We start from the raw sequence: 12,378 nt of genomic DNA on the forward strand, positions 1-12,378 counted from the left end.
TTTGCTTGTTTGTTTTGTTAGCAATTTCCAGGGTTTTTTTTTTTAAGGATTTTATTTGTTTGAGAGAGAGAGAAAGACAGCATGAACAGGGGGAGGGGCAAAGGGGAAAGAGGAACAGGGAGTCCAACACAGGGCTTCATCCCTGGACCCCAGGATCATGACCTGAGCCAAAGGCAAATGCTTAACTGACTGAGCCACCCCAGGCAGGCATCCAGTAATTTCCAGTTTTATGGTATTGTGATCAGATACCTTGTTTATAATATTTCTACAAAATTGGAAATTACTGATTCTTTCCTTGTGATCTAATATATGATCAAATTTTCAATGTCTTATGGATACTTGAGCAGAATGTACATCTAGATGTGCAGTTCTAGGGGTGCCTGGCTGACTCAGCTGGTAAAGCATGTGGCTCCCGATCTCAGGGTTGTTAGTTTGAGTCCCGTGTTCAGTGTGAAGATCACTTAAAAATAAAATCTTTTAAAAAAAGATGTGCAGTTCTATATACATTCATAACATCTACCTTATTAATTATGTTGTTCAGGGATTCTATCCCTTTACATATTTTTTGTCCATGTGATTTTCTTGTACTCAGAATATTATTAATATAGACTGAGAGTGTGTATCTACATGTTGTCTTGCATATATGATGGTTTTTGTTTCCTAAACGTGGTTGCTGTGTAATTTAGTGCATAAATGTTCATCTCATTGTATCCTCATCTTGTGTGATGGCTTTTAGCATAAAAAATGTCCTTAATCACATTTGATGTTTTGGGGCTTGAATTAAACTTTGCCTGATATCAGAATCTCTATACCTGCTCTTTTTTGGTTTCCATTTGCTTAGTGTGCCTTTCTTATCCCTTCAGGTTTTGGCTTTCTGAATCACATAGTTGTAAATATGTCTCATGTCCATGTCATATAATTGGGCTGTGTTTTGTGAGAAAATTAAAAATACTTTTATTTTAATAAATGGGTGTTAGGCATCTGCTACTAAACAAAAAGATGACTTCACAATTTAGCAGCTTAAAACAACAATCACTTACTGTACACAGTTTCCATAAGTCAGGAATCAGAGTTGCATAGCTGGAATTCTGTGTCTCATGGTCTCTCACAAGGCTGTATTCAAGTTTCTGGCCAGGAGTATGGTCAGCTCAAGGTTTGACTGGGGGAGAATTCACTTCCAAGTTCTTGTAGCAGTTGTCAGGCCCTAGGACTTTGCTGGTTGTTGGTTAGAGGTTCCAGTTCCTTACCCTGTGAACCTCTTTATAAGGTGGTTCACAACATGGCAGCTGTCTTCTCTCAGAACAAGTGATAGAAAGTGAGTTGGACAGCGGCCACAATCATGTTGTATCCTAATCTTGGAAGTGACATCCTTTTACTTTTGCTACATGCTATTTATTAGAAGCTGATTATAAATTAACCTACACTCCAGGGGAGGGAATTACACGGGGGCTTGAATATCAGGAGGAAACAGGGATCTTTGAGAACATTTTAGAGGCTGCCTACCACAGTCTGCCCTCCTGCTCTCAATGATTCACTTCCCTTTCATATGCAAAATACAATCACCCTCTCTCAAGGTCTTCAAAATTTATAAACCATTACTATATCAGCTCAAAGTTGAGAAGTTCATCATCTAAATCCAGTGTGAGCAAAGCTCCTTGGGTGTAGTTCCTTTTTCTATAGATCTATAAATCTAGAGAGATAGGTGGCTTCCCCACAACACACTCAACATATAATTGTGGGACAGGCATAGGATACACAATGTTCATATCTCTGTTTAAAAGGCGGGGGGAAAATAAATAAATAAAAGGCGGGGGGATTGGAAACACAAAGGTTATTGATCCTAGAAATCTTGGAATCCAATCAGCAAATGTTGGATGTTCCTTAGTTAGGATTGGGCACTTGATTCCATTTGCTAGCTTTTGGGTTCACCCTCTGAGTCAGCATTTGCAGCTGAGTGATTTTCTCAGCCTGCTAACTTCCAGTAGAATTTTAGGAATCCAAAAGCCTCTTTTCATTTTGTTTTCTCTCTGTCCCTTATCATCCAAACTGGCAGTGTTTTTGCTGATATAGTTTTCTCATTAACTGTGTGGATCTTCTGTAAATTTCAGTGGGATTCACTCCATTAGAGAAAAGCCACATGCACAAATCTGTTTGAGATAAATACTTCTCTACTTGTGCTACTGCAGAGTGAGCTGTGGGACAACACCCTTAAGGTTTTGATTTAAAAGATCTGTGAGGTATACCCTTAATCTCTTTAAAGGATCTTGTGTATGACTGAAATAACTCTAAGGATCTAAATAGAACCTTTGATATTTCTTAAGTATTAACAAGAAATTTTACAGCCATATCCTTGATTTCATTTTTAGACAATGTTTTCCTAGAAGTGCCCTGGATTTGATCTTCGCTCAGAAGGCATTTCCTAATTTTAGCATTATTTGCCATTGTAGGGGTTGAGGATTTTCAAAACCATAAATCCTGGCTCCTTTTTAAATGCAGTCTTCCTCTCAATTTATTTCTCTCCTCTCACATTTTATTACAAACAGCAAGAAACAACCAGGTGGCATCTTCAACATTTTGCACAGAAACAGCCTTAGGTAGATGACCCAGTTCATTAGGTACATTTTCTACTTTCCATGGAACTGCAGACAACTACATTGTCACTACATCACAAAAATCTCCTTTTTTTCAAGTTGCCAATAATATTTTTCTTACTTTCTCTTGAGCCCTTACTACCATCCTTCTCAAAGTCCAAAATTTTACAGTGTGTTCAAGGCATTTTAAATATTCATTAGTACTCTCCTCAAAATTTACTGCCCAGTTTCAATGCCATGTGCATATTTTAGTTATTTGTTATGGCAGTACCAGACATCCAAGTATAAAACTCCGTACTCACTACCTATTGCTATATAGCAAATTACCCCAAAACTTAGTGGCTTAAAAACACAAACATTTTTATTTAAATCTGATAGTCCCTGTTGCATGTAAATCCTGGTATGGACAAGTTAGGTGCCCCTGGTTCAAAATCTCTCACAGGCTCTAATTTGGTTATGGATGGGTTTAACTCACTGTGGTAGGTAGTCTCTGATAATATGAAATTATTCTCACTTTTTTTGTCATTCGTTTTTCCTACTTTCTCTCTGATCAACTTTACTTCTTTCTTTATCTCCTTACCATTATCTTGGTTGTTTTCTTGTCTTTATTCATTGCCCCTTATTAAATTTCACTTGAATTTATTCTTCCTTGGGTACTTTACAATTGATTATTTCTGAGATAATTTTGTCTTTTCTTTAATTCTTTCATGAAGTGAGTCAAGTCTCTTATCTGTTTTTTTTTTACTATTTCCTTTCTTAGTTTTTTTTTAAAAAAAGATTTATATATTTATTTTAGAGAGAGAGAGAGTAAGTGAGGGGAGGGGCAGAGGGAGAAGAAGAGGGAGAGAATTTCAAGCAGATGCCCTGCTGATTGCAGAGCCTAACATGGGACTTGATCTCACTACCCTGAAATTGTGACCTGAGCCAAAACCAAATATCAGATGCTCAACTGACTGAGCCACCTAGGTCCCCCTCCTTTCTTAGTTTTTAAATTTCTTACAAGGCGGTTTTTCATATTCTCAAATGTACATTTAACTATATTTAATTCTTACCATTTTCTTCAGCTTTATGGTTATTTTTCCTATGGAAACTTATCCACATGTGGGTGAAATTTTGTTTTCTGATATTTTAGAACAGCTCTATGTGGATTTGCTGCTTTCCTTTTGTTCATTTTTTGAGGTATTAGAGTATTTCACAAAATTCCTAGTTTAGTGATACCCTTTATCTCACCATAACAAAGTCCAGACACTTTAAGCAGATCTGTTTGATTGGGTAGGGGCTGGAAAGGTTGAGTATCCTCTGGTTTTATGTTTCTCTTCTGTCCTATTGGACCCTACCTCTCCCCATTTAGCTCTTTTACTTTTCACTACCTAATTGCCAAGGGGAGTTTCTCTTTTCTTTATTGACTTTTTTTCTCTTCTAGAAGCTATATGTTTCAAAGATTGCCCCATTAAACCATAAGGACTATTGAATTCCTTCCCTTGTAATCCATGCTCTGATCTATTCAGATGCTTTCTTAGAATATTTAGACTAAGGTAGACTTAATCTTTCTGAGGCTGGAGTTGGATCAGTTGTGTGCCCCTTCTCTAGCCTTCTCCTTCTGTCTTTCCCACAGTTTTTCTCCTTTGGCCTTGCGTCTGGCAGATGAAAGGTGGTAGCATGGAAAACTGCACTTGGATTTGGAAATTTCTTTTTTTCTTTCTTGTTTCTTCTTTTCTTTTTTACCTATACTTACTTTGAAGTTTGGCAATATGTTTTCAAGTCATCTTGTTTTTTGTGTAAGTCTACATTTCCCATCTTGTTTGGGGGAAATATAGTGGGAGAGTGCCTTTAGCTACCTAGAAAGTTCTTTTAATTTTTTTAACACTTCTAATTACTTTTTAAAAGTTTATCTTCTTTATTAAATAAGAAGCTTCAAGAAGGCAGGGACCATGTCTATCTTGTTCTTTTCTCTCCCCTGTGCCTAGTATGGGTATAATTACTGAAAAGTCTAAAGAGCACTGGACTTCAAACTAAAGTAATGAATACTAGATTCAGAAGATTTGTGTTTGGAGACCTAGCCTATTTAGGCCTTAGAATTTTCATCTATAACCAAAGATCTCATAGTGTCATTGTGGAGCAAGATCAAGTATGAAAGTACTTGGCACCAGTTATTCTCTTATTATCTTGCTCATGCTTAGCTAACATTTACCTAACACACACACACACACACACACACACACACACACACAACTCTGGATTAATAGCCTACACAACTTTCTTTCTGATCTTATACAATCCTAAGCATTTGGTAATTATGCTAAACCTTTTTATGTGTAATTTTTTCTAGACAGAAAATCTATTAGATAATCTATCATCATCCTTTCTTACAAATAGAAATATCTCATGTACCACTTTCTAAGATCTAGCTTTAGAAAACTTCATTTGTATATTCTTTTATAATAAATGTAAAATACAAATCAAAATGTTATTGTATATTTTATTTTTCATACAGGTAGATGGCCTATGTTCATAGTTCTTGTTAATGTCAAAAAAGATAGTATACTGACACACACACACACACACACAAAAGATAGTACACTGAAAACTTACTTTTAACTTGAATTTTAGAAATGATAGTCCTATTAGTAATAATAATAATGATCATTAACATATTGAGTTTACTATATGGCTATCACCATCTTAAATACTTTAAACCTATCAACTCATTTAAACTTTATAATATAATGAGGTAGGTATTATTATTATCCTCATGATATAAATAAGCAGAGTAAGTTAAGTAATGTGCTGAAGGTCATCCAGCTGGTAAATACTGCAACAAATATTTGAACCCAATGAAAAAGATGCCATGAATTAATTAAGCAAATGGTAAAATACTACTTATTTAGGTGGACTCTTTTTTTGACTCCTACTCAAGCTAAAAATTTCTAAGAACAAGTAAATCTCAGATAAGATTGTTTTAAGATACAAAAAAAAAGATTGTTTTAAGATACTCACAAGAGAGGCTTGAAATCTTCAATTCCCAGGAAAAAGGAGGATTCTAAATTGCAAAGACTCAATGCTCAAAAGCAGAAGACTGCAGGTGAGAGGAATAGGGTAGACCTGAGGACAGGGTGGGGAGTGGGAGGACTCCAACCTTAGATAATAGTTGAATTTTCACATCCATCCATCCTCAAGGGAGAGCTCAGCCTCTGTCTGTGATGTCTGCAATGCATAGCTTCAAGGCAGTCAATTAAGATGCTCTTATTTTTCACAGCAGTTCTCTTTGGGATTCTTTGACTTGGAAAACAAATGAAGCAAAATGAAGTTAATGGCTTTTTCAATTCCTTCCATCAAAGACTCCCAAATTATATCCACTGTATCAGTGAAAAATGCCTCACTAGAAAAATCAGTTGCTCTGGGACACAGTGATGGAGGAAAGGAGGAAGAAGATGCTCAGGCTAAGTGAAATCCTAAAGATGATACCAAGTTGCTGGCTGCAGCCACAGAAAATGAAGGCACGGGTGTTGGGAAATGATACAGCTGTTTAAATTCCAACCTCCATCTCACACTTCCCTCTTTAGAGGTCAGATGTGATCAGAGCAGAACCTCAGGCATACCTGACTTTTGTGTTATTGGGTACAATTAGCAATTTGATCCTTGGCAGATTCCTCTGTTCTTACCCAAGAGGTTAACCTTATGATTTACTCAAGAATCATCATTTAGATCCAAAATCCCAGAATGAGCTGAGAAAGTGGTTATAAAATAAACCTCAAGCAGACTAGATTCCTTTAAAATACACACAAGAGACTTGAAATCTTCAATTCTCTGGATAAAGTAGGATATGTACCATCTTGGTCTACTAAATATTAATCAAGACATGTAAAATATATTCTTTGACCTCAGTTAAAGTTACCATCGTTACTGTGAAATTTGTTGGCTGTACTGGAATCATCTCAGCCATTGAAAAGTCATATAGACATGTTAGGAAGTTAATCTGAATATCATCAAAATCTCATAAAAATGAACAGAACATCACACACATAGTTTTACCCATTAAAATAGGAACTTGGAAAATAGATGTCTTTTCCTAGCACATTTCAGAGGTGGTCAGGGAGAACAGGTAGGGAATGGATTTGTAGAGATTACTCTGGATGAGATAAACAGAGAAGGCATGCCCATCTTTAGACATGTCTTAGAATGGTGAAAGGGAAGGCAGGTTTTTTTCCCCTTTTCTCATTTCTACTCCATAACATTACTCAAATTCTGTAATTTTGGAATTAAAACATTTCATTAACTACAGACCAGTCACATCTCACTTCCTATGCATACTTAGAACTACCTGTATAAATAACAGATCTTCATGATAGCAACTGGAAGCCAATTAAAGACTTCTTTCTCCCACTTTAACATCAAAAGCATGGTAATTTGTTAAATCACCATGGTCCAATGGTCATCAGATTTATGAAGATCTTGCTAACCCAGCATGCCCTCTAGGTGCCCTGAATCTGGAAAAGACAAGAAGGAAGAAGAGGTTTGAATGGCTCATAAGATACATCTTTAATCTGGTAAACAGGATTAATTGGATTTAAGGGGTTAAAATCCGCCCAAATGACCAAAAATAAGATTGGAAAACAGCGGTCATTTCACAGATTCCATATGGTATACATGTTTGGGATGATTCTTTTTCAGGAGTCCTGGGACAGCTAGATAGCTGACTTATGACTTCTGCCCTTTTACCCTGATTTTTAGGGAATATTTGTTTATAGCCAAACTCAAAAGAACATACTGCACTACAGACACAAGACCCATTTCTGAGCCACATCTCTGAGCGGAGAACTTAAATCCCTCCTGTCAGAAAATAAGCATTCACCAAAGGATGGATGTTGCAGAAAACAAGTGATGAGAAACTCAATCCACACTCAGAGTTCAGGGAAGGCCACTCCAGAAGGATGATGAGGGGAAATGAAGCCATGTATTTAGGAACCAAATTAATACTTGAATCCGGAAAGCATGCAGGCTGACCACAGGATGAATGCATATCCTTCTTCCAACCAAATAATAGTTTATCATTCCTCTTGGAAGGATTGACTCTCTGAGTGCTGACTCTGAGAAAGCCTGTTCCCGAGTGGGTTGTCTCTGACAGGTATAAATGTTACCTTTTATCATCTATTGTCCACTGATGACAAAAGGAAACTAATTAAGCATAATTTCCAGGCTCTCAGAGTTAAGGTCCCCTCAGTGGCCTGAGAATTACTTGCAAGGTTTGGAATGGTGCCAAGTGTGTGCTGGATCTGGGCAATGATCCTGCACTCATATAAAGTCTAGAGTTAATGGTGAAATAATAGAGTCACAATTTGTGGGAAGTATATTTTTCTGTCCCGAGGAATGAAGTCCCTACAGATGTGCAGTGAATGCATCAGTGTTTACTGCTCTTGTAAATTCTCTTAAAGCCTCCTCCTAAATCCACAAAGTCTCCCAAAGCATTTCAAGTTTGTGGCATTTTCTATTATTCTTAAATGTGGTCTTTTCATGGCTTATTTACTAAAAGCCTCATTGTACATTTGTGAAGGACTTTCTTGGAATGGTGTTGCAGTGGTATCATTAGTTTCTCTGTACCAATAAATGCTCCCAGGATGGCTTCACAGCAGCCATATACAAATATCCCCACTGTCCATTTCCCTGAATGGCAAAATGGACTTTGTTTATTTTTATTTACAGCATTTCTATTCTTACCATCCGGAGAACTCTTCCAGCTAAACAACTAGTATTGAACAATCACTTCTTTACTCTCATTTCCTTATTGTATAAATCATATGTTGCTATTTCGTGGCTTGCACTGGTGGGGCCTTTACTCTTGATCCCATTATGGGCCCATGAATAGTAGGTGGGACATAGCAGATGCCCAGTTCAAATTTGCTAGAAGAAATTCATGAATGGATTAGTCTCATATATACACAGCTTGTCTTCTTGCTTGGATCTTACTTGTGTCTACATAAAGTGGAAGGACAATTTCAACAACTGTTCAGTGAATACCTTTGGGAAACTTGTCAGCATGGAAGACCTAGAAATATGTCGTGTTCCAACTTTACCAGGATATAGATGACTCGCTGATTTAGTTGCCAGGCATGCAGATGAAGCTTTAGAAACTCAATCTGATGCTTGCTGTGTGAGCTAACAGCTGAGACATGACCCCTGAAATTCTGTACTGTACTGATGAACAGAACTAAGAGTTGTCATCACTGCTTCCCCCAGGGCACTGATGCTTGCCTTATTCCTATAAGGAAGTAGACTATGAAAAAATGCATATTGAGTGCTCACTTTGGCAGTACATACGCTGAAAAGTGCAAATTTGTAGTACACTTTGTTGTAACTGTGTTCCTTTACAGACAGGTAGTTTCTCTAGAAGTACTGCATGTGTGTAATCCTCTTTATGAATTACAAACAATTACTGGTTTCCATGCTTGAACAGTTTTATCTGCTTTGGCCCAATTAAATTTGGCAGGACAAATATTTGAGAGGGAGAGGTGTATGGTTTTATAGGCAAATCTGTGAACATTGCTTCTTACTGACGTTCACTGTGTACAAACTGCTTTTCATATTAACAGCACTCAAAGTGCTTCCCTGAACCTTCATCAAATGGGTTAAATGACACTCCTTGTATCAAGACTTCCAGCATATTTTATAGAAATTTACTGCCTAATTGTTTCTAAATAATGCATTTAACAGAAGGAGATAACTGTGTCGACTTCCACAAAGAGTATCACATATTTAGATACAGTCAACCAAAAAGCCCCATACTCTCAAAGACTATACTTAGATACCAGCTGTTTGTTTTGATTTCTAATTCATAGTTACTCGTTGCATGGGTTTTTGCAACAGGAGATGGAAGAGGATTTTGTTTACTTATGTATTATTATCTGTATATAAGGATTTCTCTTACTTTGCAATGAGGAAGTGAGATTAATTCCTTTTAATAATGATGACTTTTTTTTACTACACTTGGATGATTTTCCCTTTTTTCCTGCTTATAAAATACCCATTATTTCCTGGGTATTACAAAGTCCTAATATTACATTTTATTATCACGAAATGGGATATTTTTGAAACATTTCCATGTGTTTACACATTCTACAACTTGACTCTTGGAATTCCCTGCCTATCAGAGCACTGGAGTTTCAGTGTCTCAGGGAAGAGTAGATATCCTACCAGGAAAACTCTGTAATTTCTCAGCACGAAGGGACAAATTAAATTTTGGGGGGGGTCAAATCAAATTTTTATTTATATTCCTAGGAAAACAATAGGCTTGGAAATCAGACTTTGGAGAGAAAGAGACAGTTCCATAAATTTCCTTAGTATATCAAAGATCAAACATGGAAAACTCCTGGTTCATATTTCCAGTGTTCACCAATACCCTACTGAGCTCCTTGAAGTTAGTGAGGTCGTGCATTTACAACTGGCTAATGGACCATGAGCAGAAGTAATAAGTTGTCTTATAAAATTCAACACTCAAGGAGCACCTGGGTAGCTCAGTCAGTTAAGCATCTGACTCTTGATTTGGGCTCTGGTCATGATCTCAGAGTTGTGAGATCAAGCCCCACATTGAGCTCTATGCAGGGCATGAAGCCTGCTTAGGATTCTTTCTCTCTCGTTCTCCTCTGCCCCTCCCACTTCCCTAAAATATAAAAAATAAAACACAACCCTTAAAAAACAAATAATTCAGGGGCACTTGGGTGGCACAGATGGTTAGGCATCTGACTCTTGGTTTTGGCTAAGGTTGTGATCTCAGGATTGTGAGATTGAGCCCTGCATCAGGATCCACACTCAGTGCAGTGTTTGCTTGGGATTCTCTCTTCCTCTCTCTCTGCCCCTCCTGCATGTACTCTCTCTGTCTCATAAATAAATAAATTTTAAAAACAAAAACAAACCCCCAAATAATCCAGTTAAAAATGGGCAGAAGACATCAATAGACTTTTTTCCAAAGAAGACATACAGATGGCCAACAGACACATGAAAAGATGCTCAATGTCACTCACGATCAGGGAAATATAAATCAAAACTACAATGAAATATCACCTCACACCAGTCAGAATGGCTAAAATTAACAACACAGGAAACTACAGGTGTCAGAAAGGATGTAAAGGAAGGGGAACCCTCTTGCACTGTTTGGTGGGAATGCAAACTGATGCAGCCACTATGGAACACAGCACGGAGTTTTGTCAAAAAATTAAAAATAGAACTACCCTATGATCTAGCAATTACACCACTAGGTATTTACTCAAAGGATACAAAAACGCTAATTCAAAGGGATGTTTATAGCAGCATTATCTACAATAGCTAAATCATGGAAACAGCCCAAGTGGCCATTGACTGATGAATGGATAAAAAAAAGAATATATATAATATACACACATAATGGAATATTATACAACCATAAAAAGAATGGAATTTTGCCATTTGCAGTGATGTGGATGGAGCTAAAGGGTATTATGCTAAGAGATTAAGTCAGTCAAAGAAAGACAAATACCATATGATTTCACTCGTCTGTGGAATTTAAGAAACAAAACAGATGAACATAAGGGGGAAGAGAAGAAAACGAAGAAATAGACTCTTAACTATAGAGAACAAACTGATGGTCACTACAGGGGAGGTGGGGGGAATGGGTGAAATAGGTGATCCGGATTAAGGAAGGCACTTGTGATGGGCACCAGGTGTTGTACAGAAGTGTTGGATCACTATATTGGAAACCTGAAACTAATATTACACTGTATGTTAACTAACTGGAATTTAAATAAAAACTTGGAAAAAAAAGAAATAATAAGTTGTCTCTTCTAGACTGAGAGCGAAATACTTCTGTTCAACTTTCCCTTTCAGTGATGAGCCTGGAGTGGTACATTAAAATTGCAGAGCTGCAAGATTGAAGCAGCCTGCATTGCTGAGTCATATCACAAAAGACAGTTGCACGGGTGGGTCACCTGACCTACAATAGACAATGTGTTCAAGAAATAAACTTCATTTGTTAATCTACCAAAACTTGGGAATTAGTTATTACTACATCATAACTCAATCCTATTTTGATTGTAACAGGCTCAGATCATTGTTTTTTTTTTTCCATGAGGTTGAGAAAATACTTCTTTTTCTGTATGAAGGCCAGGCTATGAGTTTTACTGCTCCAGAATAAAAGGTAGGGAAGACACTGAGCCATCTCCTATGAATGGATGGATTATAGGACAAAAAAGGGGGTAAAGCAAGATCAAGACATGCAGGCATGGATGAGGGCTTTTGTTTTACCATGTCTTAGTGTCAGTGGTTGTAGAGTAGGAGTATGAATGTTTAAATTCTTTTAAAGCCACCTTCTGTGTCGATTTCATTTCCTATTTCTCACCCTATGTGTAGGATTTTGTCATTCAATGATTTAAGTTTACTCCTCCTTGGCCCTAAAGTTTGTACTGTAGCCCTTACAGTCCTATTTAACTCCCCTTAAAAGGTTACAAGCCTTTAAGTTTGCAAACACTCATTGGTATTCATTTTAAACTCAGGATCCAGTGGAATAGAAGCATTGCCTTCCAATACTGGCTTCAAAAGATGATCTACTTGCACGAAGCACAATCGCTGGATGTCCAAACTCCCTGATTACTGAGATCAGTCATCCTACTTTCTCTGAAAACCTCAATGTCTCTGACCAAGAAAATTATTTCCATTTTTCTTTCCTCTGAATGCATTTGAAAAATTTTCTACTAACCAGCACATTCCATTGCATTCATAATATTCCCAATGTTTCTTGGAGATTTGCTCCTCTTATATTATG

This window comes from Canis lupus, chromosome X (assembly GCF_003254725.2).
Source record: "Canis lupus dingo isolate Sandy chromosome X, ASM325472v2, whole genome shotgun sequence".
NCBI classification, from domain to species: domain Eukaryota; kingdom Metazoa; phylum Chordata; class Mammalia; order Carnivora; family Canidae; genus Canis; species Canis lupus.